At 25.4% G+C, this 18,867-nt stretch overlaps 1 protein-coding gene across 1 annotated transcript in view; it reads left to right on the top strand.

Annotated features, from left to right (window-relative positions):
- The window catches only part of Epac (Exchange protein directly activated by cAMP), a 388,669-nt gene that overhangs the window by 132,781 nt on the left and 237,021 nt on the right, over nt 1-18,867 (top strand). The window lies entirely within an intron of this gene.

An 18,867-nucleotide genomic window follows, 5' to 3' on the forward strand; every position in this document is an offset into this window, starting at 1 on the left:
TTGTCTTGTAGTCCTCCATTCCACATACGAGGTTTTGCGATTTACTTGAGCTTTTCTTTTTTGTGGCCTTTGTCCAAGGTACATCAAAGAAAAAAGGACGAATATCTTTCTTAGTGTAGAGTAACTAATGAGAAAATTCATGGAAAAAAGGTAACAAAAAATAACATACCTCAAGAATCTTGGGGCCTGAGTTATTGCTTCCTTATTCTCTCTCTTTCACTCTCACTCTCACTCTCTCGACCATATTGTGGGCTAATGCTTGTTGCTGTCTCAATATTAGGATTTTTCTTTACAAAAACAAAATCTCAATGGCTACAATCAGCATTTGTAAGAAAGCAAAAAAAAAAAAAACAACAACAAAATTGAGTAAGCCATTTGATTTATAATAAATAAAAGGTCATTGTTTACAAAATCGAAATAATTCTTGTAGGTAGGCCTTTTAAATGAAACCAACAACGATGACCGTTCATTTGAAATTTAAATGAATTCTTGGTTATTGGGATAACTTATGACCCATGACAACGGCCTAATCGGAGATACGATTCAGTGATATCTAAATATTCCCAATTAACATGAATAATATGAGATCACCATGGTGTTTTCCGATTTATTAGGGTCCATTTGTGTAACAGGAGATTTATGATTGGAAATTCGGAATATTTTCATTATGGTAATAGGAAATACTTATTGGGGTAGACGTAATAAAGAAGCAAATTGAAATGGACCTAATTTGGCACACAAAATAAAGTATGTTGTCGTGGACAAGAAAGACATGATGTCTTCTATGCATTCAGATTCCAAATACAAGGTAACTAATACGATGTGATACCAATATCACCAAATAAAATGTTGACAAATTTTTCTATAGAAATAAAATTTTGACAAAATTTTCTATAGAAATAAAATTTGGACAAAATTTTCTATAGAAATAAAATTTTGACAAAATTTTGTATAGAAATAAATTTTTGAAAAATTTTTCTATAGAAATAACATTTTGACAAAATTTTCTATAGAAACAAAATTTTGACAAAATGTTCTATAGAAATAAAATTTTTACAAAATTTTCTATAGAAATAAAATTCTGAAAAATTTTCTATAGAAATAAAATTTTGAAAAAAAATTTTATAGAAATAATATTTTGACAAAATTTTCTATAAACAAAAAATGTTGACAAAATTTTCTATAGAAATAAAATTTTGACAAAATACTCTATAGAAATAAAATTTTGACAAACTTTTCTATAGAGTTCAATTTTTGACAAAATTTTCTATAGAAATAAAATGTAGACAAAATTTCCTTGGAAATAAAATGTAGAAAACATTTTCAATAGAAATAAAATTTTACGTATTTTTGAGTATTGTTGGCCTATTTTATGATTATTCTGATTATTAATTTTATTCGGCTTGAGGTCATAGAAACAATCGATTATTGATTTGTGTTAAAATTTATTTCCCATATTTCGTTCGTATGCTGCAGTTCGTTCTGCAAGTCACCGTAGTGGCACTAACTTGGAAATAAAATTTTGACAAAATTTTCTGTAGAAATAACATTTTGACAAAATTTTCTATAGAAATAAAATGTTGACAAAATTTTCTATAGAAATAAAACTTTGACAAAATTTTCTATAGTATTCAAATATTGACAACATTTTCTATAAAAGAAATTTTGACAAAATTTTATATAGAAATAAAATTTTGACAAAATTTTCTATAGAAATAAAATTTTGACAAAATGTTCTATAGACAAAAAATTTTGACAAAATTTTCTATGGAAATAAAATTTTGACAAAATTTTCTATAGAAATAAATTGTTGACAAAATTTTCTATAGAAATAAAATTTTGACAAAATTTTCTATAGAAATAAATTGTTGACAAAATTTTCTATAGAAATAAAATTTTGACAAAATTTTCTATAGAAAATTAAATATTGACAAAATTTTCTATAGAAAATATATTGACAAAATTTGGAAAAAAATTTCTATAGAAATAAAATTTGAACAAAATTTTCTATAGAAATAAAATTTTGACAAAATTTGCATACAAATAAAATTTTGACAAAATTTTCTACAGAAATAAAATTTTGACAAAAGTTTCTATAGAAATAAAATTTTGACAAAAGTTTCTATAGAAATAAATTTTTGACAAAAGTTTCTATAGAAATAAATTTTTGACACAATTTTCTATAGAAATAAATTGTTGACCAAATTTTCTATACAAATACAATTTTGACAACATTTTCCATAGAAATAATTTTTTGACAAAATTTTCTATAGAAATAAAATTTTGACAAAATTTTCTATAGAAATAAAATTTTGAAAAAAAAATTTATAGAAATAAAATTTTGACAAAATTTTCTATAAACAAAAAATGTTGACAAAATTTTCTATAGAAATAAATTTTTGACCAAATACTCTATAGAAATAAAATTTCAACAAACTTTTCTATAGAGTTCAATTTTTGACAATATTTTCTATAGAAATAAAATGTCGACAAAATTTTCAATAGAAATAAAATTTTACGTATTTTTGAGTATTGTTGACATATTTTATGATTATTCTGATTATTAATTTTATTCGGCTTGAGGTCATAAAAACAATCGATTATTGAGTTTTTTTAAAATTTATTTCCCACATTTCGTTCGTGTGCTGCTGTTCGTTCTACAAGTCACCGTAAAAATCGCACGAAGATGTTTTGTGGTACTAACTGAAATATTGGAAATAAAATTTTGACAAAATTTTCTATAGAAATAAAATTTGGACAAAATTTTCTATAGAAATAAAATTTGGTCAAAATTTTCTATAGAAATAAATTGTTGATCAAATTTTCTATAGAAATAAAATTTTGACAAAATTTTCCATCGAAATAAAATTTTGACAAAATTTTCTATAGAAATAAAATTTGGACAAAATTTTCTATAGAATAAAAATTTTAACAACATTTTCTATAGAAATAAAATTTGGACAAAATTTTCTATAGAAATAAACTTTGGACAAAATTTTCTATAGAAAAAAACTTTGGACAAAATTTTCTATAGAAATAAATTGTTGATCAAATTTTCTATAGAAATAAAATTTTGACAAAATTTTCCATCGAAATAAAATTTTGACAAAATTTTCTATAGAAATAAAATTTGGACAAAATTTTCTATAGAAATAAAATTTTAACAACATTTTCTATAGAAATAAAATTTGGACAAAATTTTCTATAGAAATAAACTTTGGACAAAATTTTCTATAGAAAAAACTTTGGACAAAATTTTCTATAGAAACAAAATTTTGACAAAATTTTCTATAGAAATAAAATGTTGACAAAATTTTCTATAGAAAATTAAATATTGACAAAATTTTCTATAGAAATAAAATTTTGACAAAATTTTCTGTAGAAATAAAATTTTAACAAAATTTTCTATAGAAATAAACTTTGGACAAAATTTTCTATAGAAAAAACTTTGGACAAAATTTTCTATAGAAATAAAACAATAACAAAATTTTCGAAAGAAATAAAATTTTGACAAAATTTTCTATAGAAATAAATTTTTGACAAAATTTTCTATAGAAATAAAATTTTGACAAAATTTTCTATAGAAAATTAAATATTGACAAAATTTTCTATAGAAATAAAATTTTGACAAAATTTTCTATAGAAATAAAATTTTGACAAAATTTTCTGTAGAAATAAAATTTTAACAAAATTTTCTATAGAAATAAAATGTTGACAAAATTTTCTATGGAAAATTAAATATTGACAAAATTTTCTATAGAAAATATAAAAATTAAATTTTTACAAAATTTTCAATAGAAATAAAATTTTTAAAAATTTTTTTTTAGAATTAAAATTTGGACAAAATTTTCTATAGAAATAAAATTTTGACAAAATTTTCTATAGAAATAAAATTTTGACAAAATTTTCTATAGAAATAAAATTTTAACAAAATTTTCTATAGAAATAAAATTTTGACAAAATTTGCATACAAATAAAATTTTGACAAAATTTTCTATAGAAATAAAATTTTGACAAAAGTTTCTATAGAAATAAATTGTTGACCAAATTTTCTATAGAAATAAAATTTTGACAAAATTTTCCATCGAAATAAAATTTTGACAAAATTTTCTATAGAAATAAAATTTGGACAAAATTTTCTATAGAAATAAAATTTTGACAAAATTTTCTTTAGAAATAAAATTTTGACAAAATTTTCTATAGAAATAAAATTTTGCCAAAATTTTCCATCGAAATAAAATTTTGACAAAATTTTCTATAGAAATAAAATTTGGACAAAATTTTCTATAGAAATAAAATTTTAACAACATTTTCTATAGAAATAAAATTTGGACAACATTTTCTATAGAAATAAACTTTGGACAAAATTTTCTATAGAAATAAAATTTTGACAAAATTTTCCATCGAAATAAAATTTTGACAAAATTTTCTATAGAAATAAAATTTGGACAACATTTTCTATAGAAATAAAATTTTGACAAAATTTTCTATAGAAATAAAATTTTGACAAAATTTTCTATAGAAATAAAATTTTAACAACATTTTCTATAGAAATAAAATTTGGACAAAATTTTCTATAGAAATAAAATTTGGACAAAATTTTCTATAGAAAAAAAATTTTGATTAAATTTTCTATAGAAATAAAATTTTGACAAAATTTTCTATAGAAACAAAATTTTGACAAAATTTTCTATAGAAATAAAATTTTGGTAAAAATTTCTATAGAAATGAAATTTTAACAACATTTTCTATAGAATTCAAATATTAACAAAATTTTCTATAGAAATAAAATTTTGACAAAATTTTCTATAAAAAAAAAAATTGACAAAATTTGCTATAGAATTCAAATATTGACAAAATATTCTATAGAAGTAAGATTTTGATACAATTTTCAATAGAAATAAAATTTTGACAAACATTTTTTTTTGAGGAGTGGCAACCGTGGTTACAAACCGAATATTTGTCAATTCATAGCATATCCCATAAACTTTTCTACTTGAGAATATGATATCCTTCCTTGTGAAAAAAGGCCAAACACACATTGATTTGTTGGTATTTTCTAGGAAGTTTTCAAGAATTTTTGCTTTTCATCATTTTTGCAATTTATCCATACTGAACATATTTGTTTTATATGTAATATAAAATTCAGGAATTTCATTATGACTAATAAATGTTTTTCATTTTTTGCTTTTCTTTGCAGGTACGTGAATTTGGGAAACTAACACAGTTATTATTAGGCATCAACGAAAGAAAAAAAATTGTATGTTAATGGCATTGGATTTTTCTTCCGTATGAATATTGGAGTGCGTAATAATAAGCATAGCACATATTTGCAGGGAAAACATACCTTATTTTTTATTTAAAAATAAATAAATAAATATCCTTCTACATTTAAATAGGTATAAAAATCCATCGTTAAACTGATGCTAAAATGAACTTGTTTTTATTGCACAAAAAATATTTTGTTTTAGTTTATTTTTAGAAATTTACCCCCGTCCAATTAAATTTTCCTTAACAAGTATAAGTAAAAAGATAGCACACGGATAGAAAATTATCATTTTCATATGTTCCTGTACAAAAAAAGAAGCCGCCGATTCGCGCCGATGATTTTAGCCGCCGCCGACCAGTTGTTGCCAGTCGATGCTGCCGTCGAATTTGTCGACTCATCTCGACTCAAATGTAGCCGCCAATTAATCACAAATATTGATTTAAATAACAAAAAATGTATTAATAATTATTGTATTTTTTGGCCAAAATTTTGAACTATCAAAAACTTGCAAAAATATTAGGTTCTTAAATTAGCATTAACTGTTTTTAGATACATATGTTAACAATTAGGAACAAGAGAGAGTAAAGAGTAAGAAATAGAAATGAAAAACGAGCGAGTGGACGAAAGATATCAACACAAAGTCAAAGTCAAAAGTTTAATTTTTGTAGAAATATTTGCAAAAATTTTATTTCTACAAAATTTTATATCAATAGAAAATTTTGTCAAAATTTTTTTCCTATAGAAAATTTTGTTAAAATTTTATTTCTATACAAAATTTTGTCAAAATATTATTTCTATAGAAAATTTTTTCAAAATTTTATTTCTATACAAAATTTCATTTCTATACAAAAATTTTTGAAAATTATATTTCTATAGAAAATGTCAAAATTTTATTTCTATTTATGAAAATCCTCTTAGTTGGAGAGGAATATTTCACAAAACCAAAGCATGGACAATTCTACCTATCTAAATCAAAATTTTATTTCTATAGAAAGTTTTGACAAAATTTTATTTCTATAGAAAATTTTGTCAAAATTTTATTTCTATAGAAAATTTTGTCAAAATTTTATTTCTATAGAAAATTTTATTAAAAATTTTATTTCTATAAAAAATTTTATTTGTATAGAAAATGTTGTCAAAATTTTTTTTGTATAGAAAATGTTGTCAAAATTTTATTTCTATAGAAAATTTTGTCACAATTTTATTTCTGTAGAAAATTTGGCCAAAATTTTATATCTATAGAAAATTTTGTCAAGATTTTACTTCTATAGAAAATTTTGTCAAAAATTTATTTTTAAAGAACATTTTGTAAACATTTTATTTCTATAAAACATTTTGTCAACGTTTTATTTCTGTAGAAAATTTTGTAAAAATTTTATTTCTATAGAAAATTTTGTAAAAATTTTATTTCTATAGAAAATTTTGTAAAAATTTTATTTCTGCAAAAAATTTTGACAAAATTTTATTTCTATAGAAAATCTTGTCAAAATTTTATTTCTATAGAAAATTTTGTCAAAATTTTATTTCTATAGAAAATTTTGTCAAAATTGTATCTCTATAGAAAATTTTGTCAGACTTTTATTTCTATAGAAAATTTTGTAAAAATTTTATTTCTGCAAAAAATTTTGACAAAATTTTATTTCTATAGAAAATTTTGTCAAAATGTTATTTCTATAGAAAATTTTGTAACAATTTTATTTCTATAGAAAATTTTTACAAAATTTTAATTCTATAGGAAATTTTGTCAAAATTTTATTTCTATACAAAATTTTATCAACAATTTATTTCTTTAAAAAATTTTGTCAAAATTTTATTTCTATAGAAAATTTTGTCAAAAAAAAATTTTGTCTATAGAAAATTTTGTCAAAATGTTATTTCTATAGAACATTTTGTCAAAATTTTATTTCTATACAACATTTTGTCAACATGTTATTTCTATAGAAAATTTTGACAAAATTTTATTTCTATAGAAAATTTTGTCAAAATTTTATTTCTACAGAAAATTTTGTCAACAATTTATTTCTATAGAAAATTGTTTCAAAAGTTTATTTCTATAGAAAATTTTGTCAAAATTTTATTTCTATAGAAAACTTCGTCAAAATTTTATTTCTATAGAAAATTTTGGGAAAATTTTATTACATCTAATTATACAATTATTATTCGAGCTTTATGGACAGATATAGATTAAGGAACATGGTTAATAGAGCCATTGAAAAGAAAACGTCTAATTTGTTAGAATTCACCTAAGTGGTGAACAGTCGAACAATGAACAATGAACCGAATAATGTACAGTCCAGGCGTGTATAGATTTGTATCTGGCGTTTTCTTTTCAATGGCTCTATTAACCATGTTCCTTAATCTATATCTGTCCATAAAGCTCGAATAATAATTGTATAATTAGATATAATGCATTTGGACGTCAATTGCCTGTTTCGGTATCAGGCTAACATGTAATATAATAAGCAACGATGAGCCCGTCGTAAAACTAGGAAAAACACGACTAATATACGCGTTAGAATTGTTGTTGTATCCTGGAAACCAGTTTCTGTTAATTGTCATATGTTGTAGTTGACTGTAGAAACAATAAGCATTGTTCGACTGTTCACCACTTAGGTGAATTCTAACAAATTAGCTTTCTAAAAATAAATTTCGTGTTGTTGCATTACTATGTAACAAAACGAAATAAAAATAAGATTAAGGGACTTGTAAGTTATATGAAAAGATGATGTACAGTGGGAGAAAAGATGATTCAATTTGTAAGAGGAAATTTTCCAAATGTTTTCTCCATAAGGAGTTAGCATAAAGGGCCCAAAATTGAGTCATCTCTCCCAGCCAGATCTATACTAAAGGCTGTGGAAAGGTTCATTCGCCCGAACCGAAACATGTACAGTCCAGGCGTGTATAGATTTGTATCTGGCGTTTTCTTTTCAATGGCTCTATTAACCATGTTCCTTAATCTATATCTGTCCATAAAGCTCGAAAAATAATTGTATAATTAGATATAATGCATTTGGACGTCAATTGCCTGTTTCGGTATCAGGCTAACATGTAATATACTAATTTTATTTCTATAGAAAATTTTGTCAAAATTTTATTTCTATAGAAAATGTTGTCCAAATTTTATTTCTATAGAAAATTTTGTCAAAATTTTATTTCGATGGAAAATTTTGTCAAGATTTTACTTCAATAGAAAATTTTGTCAAACATTTATTTCTATAGAACATTTTGTAAACATTTTATTTCTATAGAACATTTTGTCAACATTTTATTTCTGTAGAAAATTTTGTAAAAATTTTATTTGTTTAGAAAATTTGTCAAAATTTTATTTCTATAGAAAATTTTGTAAAAATTTTATTTCTATAGAAAATTTTGTAAAAATTTTATTTCTATAGAAAATGTTGTCAAAATTTTATTTCTATAGAAAATTTTGTCACAATTTTATTTCTGTAGAAAATTTGGCCAAAATTTTATATCTATAGAAAATTTTGTCAAGATTTTACTTCTATAGAAAATTTTGTCAAAAATTTATTTCTATAGAACATTTTGTAAACATTTTATTTCTATAGAACATTTTGTAAAAGTTTTATTTTTATAGAAAAATTTGTCAAAATTTTATTTCTATAGAAAATTTTGTCAACATTTTATTTCTATAGAAAATTTTGTCAACAATTTATTTCTATAGAAAATTTTGTACAAGTTCTATTTCTATAGAAAATTTTGTAAAAATTTTATTTCTACAGAAAATGTTGACAAAATTTTATTTCTATAGGAAATTTTGTCAAAATTTTATTTCTATCGAAAATTTTGTCAAAATTTTATTTCTATAGAAAATTTTGTAAAAATTTTATTTCTATAGAAAATTTTGTAAAAATTTTATTTCTATAGAAAATTCTATTTGTAAGACAATTTTGTCAAAATTCTATTTCTGTTGTGTCAAAATTGAATTTCTATAGAAGATTCTGTAGAAACTTTTGTCAAAATTATATATTTATATTGCTTTTAGGTGCAATGATGTTTGTTTAGAAAAAAATTATATATTTTTTGTGTGCTGATTTTCTTACAGTATGTAAAAGCAATGATTTGCGCAAAATTGTTTTTTTTTTAATTTTCTGGCTAATTGCATCTACCCACACGTCTTTCTCACTTCCACGAGATTTAGTTAGTTTTTTTAGCGGCTTTTTCTGTAATACAAACAATGTAGAAAAAATTATTCGAGTTTATAATTTCTATTTTACCTTTCGCCTGGGCGGAGAACCGAGCCGCGGACCATACAGTTTGTATGCAAACTCTTACATATATTCCGATGTTACATACTGCTATAGTAAATTTTTACTATGAAACGTCAAAATGTGACGTATTGAAGACTCAAATTCAGAAAAGAACAGTGCTGGATATAAACGAAGTGGAATTTGTTTTTGGATCAAAAATTTATTTTTGGTGATAAAGGTTTAAAATTTTCGAACAAAAGAACAACATTTTCGGTACACGTTTTCCAAACGTTTTTTTCGTTGCATCTTCTTCTTTAAATTAACTCAAATATTGAATCTTTGGATTAAAGTTAAAAATATTTCAAATATAATAATACTTATTTTGAAGAAATCGGTTCATAATATCAGATTTGGCAGCTAATACAAAATTGCATACACCCGTGTTGACCAACTATAATCGGTTTGGGGCCAACCTGTGGACCTATTAGAGACTCATAAAAATGCACATTGAAGGGAAAAAACCTCAGCTTTCATATAAAGAGACAATTTTGTTGATATGAAGTCTTTTCACTCGCCGTAGTTCTGTTCTTTGTCCTTGATGGCGGCTTTCCAAATACTCTGTGACCTCTGTAACATTCCACGCCAGTCCATCAGTCAGGGATCTTGCAGAAACTTCTCCACATTGTCTGCAACATTTTGTAAATGACATAAAATGTTTCCTTTTTTCTGAGAGCATATACGGATATAATCGAATTACATCAAAATACACATTAACCCGCATGCAAAAAGATTATCTCCATAATTAAAACTAAAGTGAACGTTAAGACAATTAAGTACATGAAGAATCAGCTTAACGTTAAGCTCTCCTCATACCAATAGTCTTTAAATTTACGGCTGTTGTGGTGTTACTTGGTATTTCCCCTCCTACTGGTGCTTTAGATTCTATGGCTCTTCGACATGTCTCTGAGATGATGTTGGTATGAAATGTGAGGTAAATAATTAAAATTAAAACTTTTTGTTATCTTGGCAGATAAACACGCACAAGCACATATGTTCATACATACCGTTAAGCCCTTCACATAGCCCGTTTCAGGAGTACTGAAAAAAAAATAAGGTAAGAAAGAAAAACCCGCTAAGCTGCTACAAAGATAAACAGTAATGAAGCTCATCAAAAGAATTTCCAACATTTATCTTAACTCTCTCTCTCTCTGTCTCACACTCTAACTCATGTTTTGCGATTTGGTGGGAGTGCGTGTTACCCATTCTTATGTTAATGGGTATAGTATGTTACATATTGAATAAACATATGTGTGTGCATGTATAAGGGTGGGCACAGGTCTCACTAACACGGATGCCACAGTTGGTAGAATTCTACCAAAAATTGTAGATTTTTTTTTACTGTTTGGTACACACAAAGAAGATGTCACTAAACCTCAGCCAATGAAAATTTTGCATTGATATAACGAAACATTTTCATTAACACGATGAAAATTTTCATTAATAATACGAAACGTTACGTTAATTAACAGAAAATTCGTTATAATAACGAAAAATTTCGTTGTATTAACGAATTTGTTTCGTTGGCTGACTTTTAACGACACATTTCGTTAATATAACGAAACTTTTTCTATTAGTGTAGATTGGTAGAATTCTTGATGTAATTTTTATACCCTGCTCCACACTGTGGAACAGGGTATTATAAGTTAGTGCATATGTTTGCAACACCCAGAAGGAGACGAGATAGACATATGGTGTCGTTGACAAAAATGCTCAGGGTGGGCTCCTGAGTCGATATAGCTATGTCCGTCTGTCCGTGAACACATTTTTGTAATCAAAGTCTAGGTCGCAGTTTTAGTCCAATCGACTTCAAATTTGGCACAAGTATGTGTGTTGGCTCAGAATAGATCCCTATTGATTTTGGAAGAAATCGGTTCAGATTTAGATATAGCTCCCATATATATATTTCGCCCGATATGGACTTATATGGCCCCAGAAGCCAGAGTTTTACCCTAATTTGCTTAAAATTTTGCACAAGAAGAACAATTAGTACTGTAGTCAAGTGTGCCAAATTTTATTGAAATCGGTTCAGATTTAGATATAGCTCCCATATATAGCTTTTGCCCGATTTACACTCATATGACCACAGAGGCCAATTTTTAACTCCGATTTAGTTGAAATTTTGCACAGGGAGTAGAATTAGCATTGTTGCTATGCGTGCCAAATTTGGTTGAAATCGGTTCAGATTTAGATATAGCTCCCATATATATGTTTTTCTGATTTCGAAAAAAATGGTCAAAATACCAACATTTTCCACCAACAACATTTCCACTGCTTAGTCGAAAAGTTGTAAAAATGACTTTAATTTTCCTAAACTTCTAATACATATATATCGAACGATAAATCACAAATAAACTTTTTCGAAGTTTCCTTAAAATTGTTTCAGATTTAAACGTTTCCCATATTTTTTTTTTACTAACATTGTGTTCCACCCTAGTGCATTAGACGACTTAAATTTTGAGTCTATAGATTTTGTAGAAGTCTATCAAATTCTGTCCAGATCGAGTGATATTTAAATGTATGTATTTGGGACAAACCTTTATATATAGCCCCCAACACATTTGACGGATGTGATATGGTATCGAAAATTTAGATCTACAAAGTGGCGCAGGGTATAATATAGTCGGCCCCGCCCGACTTTCGACTTTCCTTACTTGTTTACTTTTACTTTACTTACATGTTTTTTATACTCTCCACCATAGGACGGGGGTATATTAACTTTGCCATTCCGTTTGTAACACATCGAAATATTGCTCTAAGACCCCATAAAGTATATATATTCTGGGTCGTGGTGAAATTCTGAGTCGATCTGAGCATGTCCGTCCGTCCGTCCGTCTGTTGAAATCACGCTAACTTCCGACGAAGCAAGCTATCGACTTCAAACTTGGCACAAGTAGTTGTTATTGATGTAGGTCGGATGGTATTGCAAATGGGCCATATCGGTCCGCTTTACGTATAGCCCCCATATAAACGGATTCCCAAATTTGGCTTGCAGACCTTCTAAGAGAAGCAAATTTCATCCGATCCGGCTGAAATTTGGTACATGGTGTTAGTATATGGTCTCTAACAATCATGCAAAAATTGGTCCACATCGGTCCATAATTATATATAGCCCCCATATAAACCGATCCCCCGATTTGGCTTGCGGAGCCTCAGAGAAAAGCAAATTTCATCCGATTCAGCTGAAATTTGGTACATGGTGTTAGTATATGGTCTCTAACAACCATGCAAAAATTGGTCCACATCGGTCCATAATTATATATAGCCCCCATATAAACCGATCCCCCGATTTGGCTTGCGGAGCCTCTAAGAGAAGCAAATTTCATCCGATCCGGCTGCACTTTGGTACATGGTGTTAGTATATGGTCTCTAACAACCATGCAAAAATTGGTCCACATCGGTCCATAATTATATATAGCCCCCATATAAACCGATCACCAGATTTGACCTCCGGAGCATCTTGGAGGAGCAAAATTCATCCGATCCGGTTTAAATTTGGAACGTGGTGTTGGTATATGGCCTCTAAAAAAATTGGTCCACATCGGTCCATAATTATATATAGCCCCCATATAAACCGATCCCCAGATTTGGCTTGCGGAGCCTCAAAGACAAGCAAATTGCATCCCCTCCGCCTGAAATTTGGTACATGATATTTGTATATGGTCCCTAACAACCATGAAACAATTGGTCCACATCGGATCATAATTACATATAGCCCCCATATAAACCGATCCCCAGATTTGGCTTGCGAAGTCTCCAAGAGAAGCAAATTTCATCCAATCCGGTCCTAATTTGGAACATGGTGTTAGTATATGATCTTTAACAACCGTGCCAGAATTGGTCCATATCGGTCCATAATTATATATAGCCCCAATATAAAACGTTCTCCAGATTTGACCTCCGGAGCCTCTTGGAGGAGCAAAATTCATCCGATCCGCTTCAAATTTTGAACGTGGTGTTAGTATATGGCCGCTAACAACCATACCAAAATTGGTCCATATCGGTCTAGAGTTATATATAGCCGATCTCCAATCACACAAAACTTCGTCCATATCGGTTCATAATCATGGTTGCCCCTCGAGCCAAAAATAATCTACCAAAATTTTATTTCTATAGAAAATTTTGTCAAAATTTTATTTCTATAGAAAATTTTGCTAAAATTTTATTCGGTTCATAATCAAATTTTCATCATTGTCAAAATTTTATTTCTATAGAAAATTTTGTGAAAATTTTATTTCTATAGAAAATTTTGTGAAAATTTTATTTCTATAGAAAATTTTGTCAAAATTTTATTTCTATAGAAAAATTTGTAAAAACTTTATTCGGTTCATAATCAAATTTTCATCATTGTCAAAATTTTATTTCTATAGAAAATTTTGTCAAAATTTTATTTCTATAGAAAATTTTGTTCAAATTTTATTCGGTTCATAATCATGGTTGCCACTCGAGCCAAAAATAATCTACCAAGATTTTATTTCTATAAAAATTTTGTCAAAATTTTATTTCTTAGACAATTTTGTTAAAATTTTATTTCTGTAGAAATTTTTCTCAAAATTTTCTTTCTATAGAAAATTTTGTGAAAATTTTATTTCTATAGAAAATTTTGTGAAAATTTTATTTCTATAGAAAATTTTGTCAAAATTTTATTTCTATAGAAAATTTTGTGAAAATTTTATTTCTATAGAAAATTTTGTAAAAAATTTTATTTCTATAGAAAATTTTGTTCAAATTTTATTCGGTTCATAATCATGGTTGCCACTCGAGCCAAAAATAATCTACCAAGATTTTATTTCTATAAAAATTTTGTCAAAATTTTATTTCTATAAAAATTTTGTCAAAATGTTATTTCTGTAGAAAATTTTGTTAAAATTTTATTTCTGTAGAAATTTTTGTCAAAATTTTCTTTCTATAGAAAATTTTGTCAAAATTTTTATTTCTATAGAAAATTTTGTGAAAATTTTATTTCTATAGAATATTTTGTTAAAATTTTATTTCTGCAGAAAATTTTTTCAAAATTTTATGTCTATTTTGTCAAACTGAATTACATACGTATTTGATTTAATATATATAGCACGTATGAACTTACATAAAATTTGGAAGATGATGTTGGGAGGTTTTAAGATACCTTGCTATCGGCAAGCGTTACCGCAACTTAAGTAATTCGATTGTGGATGGCAGTGTTTAGAAAAAGTTTCTACGCAATCCATGGTGGAGGGTACATAAGCTTCGGCCTGGCCGAACTTACGACTGTATATACTTGTTATAATTATTTTAAATATAATTATTGACTAAATATATAAAAGTTTATGCGTTCTTATAAATTTCTTGATTAAAAATTTAATTGCATTTTTTTATTTTTGCCTTCAATCATGAAATGAATTGGTCCAATGAATTTTTTATTGAAATGTATTCAATCACAGAAATGATTCAATCAAAAAACTCGGTTGATAGAACAAATTTTTATGCACAAAAAAATATCACCAAAATATTTCAAATTAAAAAGTTGATTTACGTTGAAAATTTTTTCGATTAATAAATTAATTGATACAATTAATTTTGTAATTAAGATAGAAATCTTAAGTTAATTTAGTCAATGATTGAAAATTTTTAAATTTTTAATGAAAGCATTAATTGATACATTTAACTCTTTAATCAAACTCGCAATTCCTAATTAAAATTTTATTTCGGGCAATCAAATTTTTAATCAACCTAAAAACACTCAGTTAAGAAAGCAGTTGAAAATAGTTACGTTTTTAATTAAAAAATAATTGAGTTTTGCAATCAACATCAGCTAAATTTTTAATTGAATCAATTAAAAAATTAATTGAAATTTACTAACGAAATCAATTAAATTTTTAATCAAGTAAACACATACTATGATTTTCGTGATTGAAGACATTTCAACTAAAAAATTAATTGGGTTCATTAATTTCGTGGTTGAAGAAGAAAAGATATTTTTTGTGTGTGATTTGTGTTGAAATTTATTGAATCAATTAATTTTTTAATTGAATATTTTTTAAAACTCAATTAAAATTTTGATTGGAAAAAAATTTTGTGATACTTGTGTTTTCTGTGTATACACTAAGTTTTTATAAATAAATTTTCAATTGTATATTTGATAAGAAATATTTTGTTATTTAATTACAATATTAATAATTGGGATAATTAATATTTTCATTAAAAATATAAACATTTTCAATCATTATTTTAACTGAATTCATTTTTTAAATTGATTAAAAAGATAATCAGTTAATTATTTAATGTATTATGGGTTACGCATCAATATTTTTTTATTGGAAATATTTTGATGACATTTTTCCGAACGTTTTGTTTTTGCGTGTAGATTTAATTTACATTTTTAATCCCTAGAAAATGTAAATTTTTAAAGAAGCCGGTAATCATAAATACTAAAATTTATAATGAAAGGTCAAAATCGTTGGATTCCAGAAAAACTTTTTTTATTTTTAACTTGTGTTTTTATTAACAAAAGCTCGATTATTCGTAATATTGCTTTTCAACTTTTGTATTCCTATTTTATTCATTCCATACTATTGTATACAATTTTGCGTACTTACCTTCATTAATTTAATGTTTACCCATGAATTTATTCATTAAATATACAAATAAATACCTAACTGACTACAAATGTAGAAATACCAACAGGCGTATACACATACACAGACACACACACACTCGCTCATATGATATGCAAAGATATGGCTAAAAGGAAATTTAGTTTAGTGTTACTTCTTGTACTTACACATGTATTTATCACAAACACATTCAACATCATTAGCATTATACTCACTCACAATTGTTGTATAGAACAGATGCTTCTATCAAAAATGTGTGAGGTTAGTGTGATGGGAATGTGGTGGTCTTAGAAACATTGCTCCTCCTCTATCTATGTGGTCTATTCATTCAATGCCAGTTAGTTGTTGTAGTAATCTCCACCAACATGGCCTTCTTCTGCCATGCCATTCACTTCGCAATCGTTCCCACTGGTAACAAGGAAGTTTATGGGAATTGTTGAATACTTATGTTCATGACTTGAATGCAGACAAAGACTTGCCCCCTCCCCCCTCAACCACATCGCATTACCCTGTCTTCTTGGCATGATGACATCTTAAAGATGAGAACCCACCCACCCACGACCTTGCTTTTGGATATTGGTGCTGGTTGATTTACTGATGTACGTGAGGTACTTGTGAATATCACACAAATTGACTGATTTATCAACTTGACTCTGATGGATTGGTGAGATGCAAAAAAATTCCAGAGCTATTATGTCGACTGATGGAACACTTTAATTTCGAATATCATAGAGAGACTGAGGGAGAGAGAGAGTGTCATCGAAGAATGTAGAGAATTGTGATGTATTAAATGGGTGAAGATTATGAGTATTAAGTTATCCAATTTATCTATACTTCAGTAGATTGGAGTTCGAATGAATGCTTGGTCACAGGAGCATACTAGGGAACTGCAGAGCGAAGGAACCCAACATATTCCCGGGTAACTGGAATATATTGGTATGCTTTTAGCTACCTGGAAAATTTTTATTTTTATAGATATTTTTGTCAAAATTTTATTTCTATAGACAATTTTGTCAAAATTTTATTTCTATAGAAAGTTTTGTCAAAATTTTATTTCTATAGAAAATTTTGTCAAAATTTTATTTCTATAGAAATTTTTGTCAAAATTTTATTTCTATAGAAAATTTTGTCAAAATTTTATTTCTATAGAAAACTTTGTCAAAATTTTATTTCTATAGAAAATTTTGTCAGCAAGGAAATTTGTCCAAATTTTATTGCTATAGAGAATATTATCAAAATTTTATTTCTATAAAAAATTTTGTTAAAAATTTATTTCTATAGAAAATTTTGTCAAAAGGGAAATTTGTCCAAATTCTATTGCTATAGAAACGTTTGTGAAAATTTTATTTCTATAGAAAATTTTATCAGAATTGTATTTCTATAGAAAATTTTATCGAAATTTTATTTCTATAGAAAATTTTGTCAAAATGTTATTTGTATAGATAAATTTATCAAAATTTTCTTTCTATAGAAAATGTTGTTAAAATTTTAATTCTATAGAAAATTTAAAAAATGTTATTTATAAAGAAAATTTTGTCAAAATATTATTTCTATAGAAAATTTTGTCAAGATTTTATTTCTATAGAAAATTTTGTCAAAAATTTATTTCTAAAGAAGATTTTGTCAAAATATTATTTCTATAGAAAATTTGGTTAAAATTTTATTTCTTTAGAAAATTTTGTCAAAATTTTCTTTCTATAGAAAATGTTGTTAAAATTTTAATTCTATAGAAAATTTAAAAAATGTTATTTATAAAGAAAATTTTGTTAAAAATTTACTCCTATAGAAAATTTTGTCAACATTTTATTTGCATAGAAATTTTTGTCAAAATTTTATTTCTATAGAAAGTTTTGTCAAAATTTTATTTCTATAGAAAATTTTTTCAAAAGGGAAATTTGTCCAAATTTCATTGCTATAGAAAATTTTGTCAACATTTTATTTCTATAGCAACGTTTGTCAAAATTTTATTCTTATAGAAAATGTTGTCAAAATTTTATTTCCATAGAAAATTTTGTCAAAATTTTATTTCTATAGCAACGTTTGTCAAAATTTTATTCTTATAGAAAATGTTGTCAAAATTTTATTTCTATAGAAAAGTTTGTCAAAATTTTATTTCTATAGAAAATTTTGTCAAAATTTTATTTCTATAGAAAATGTTGTCAAAAATTTATTTCTAAAAACATTTTGTCAAATTTTATTTCTAAAGAAGATTTTGTCAAAATATTATTTCTATAGAAAATTTGGTCAAAATTTTATTTCTATATGTAATTTTTTCTAAATTTTATTCCTATAGAAAATTTGGTAAAAACTTTATTTCTTTGGAAAATTTTGTCAAAATTTTATTTCTATAGAAGTTTCTACAAGTTTTGTTAAAATTTTGTTTCTATAGAAAATTTTGTCAACATTTTATTTGTATAGAAATTTTTGTTAAAATTTTATTTCTATAGAAAATTTTGTCAAAAAGGAAATTTGTCCAAATTTTATTGCTATAGAAAATGTTGTCAAAATTTTATTTATAAAAATTTAGAAAATTATGTCAAAATTTTATTTCAATAGAAACTTTTGTCAAAATTTTATTTCTATAGAAAATTATTTCAAAATTTTATTTCTTGATTTTATTTAAATTTTATCTTCAATTTATTTGTATAGAAATTTTTGTTAAAGTTTTATTTCTATAGAAAGTTTTGTCAAAATGTTATTTCTATAGAAAATTTTGTCAAAATTTAATTTCTATCGAAAA

The sequence above is a fragment of the Haematobia irritans genome, chromosome 5, assembly GCF_050003625.1.
Source record: "Haematobia irritans isolate KBUSLIRL chromosome 5, ASM5000362v1, whole genome shotgun sequence".
NCBI classification, from domain to species: Eukaryota; Metazoa; Arthropoda; class Insecta; order Diptera; family Muscidae; genus Haematobia; species Haematobia irritans.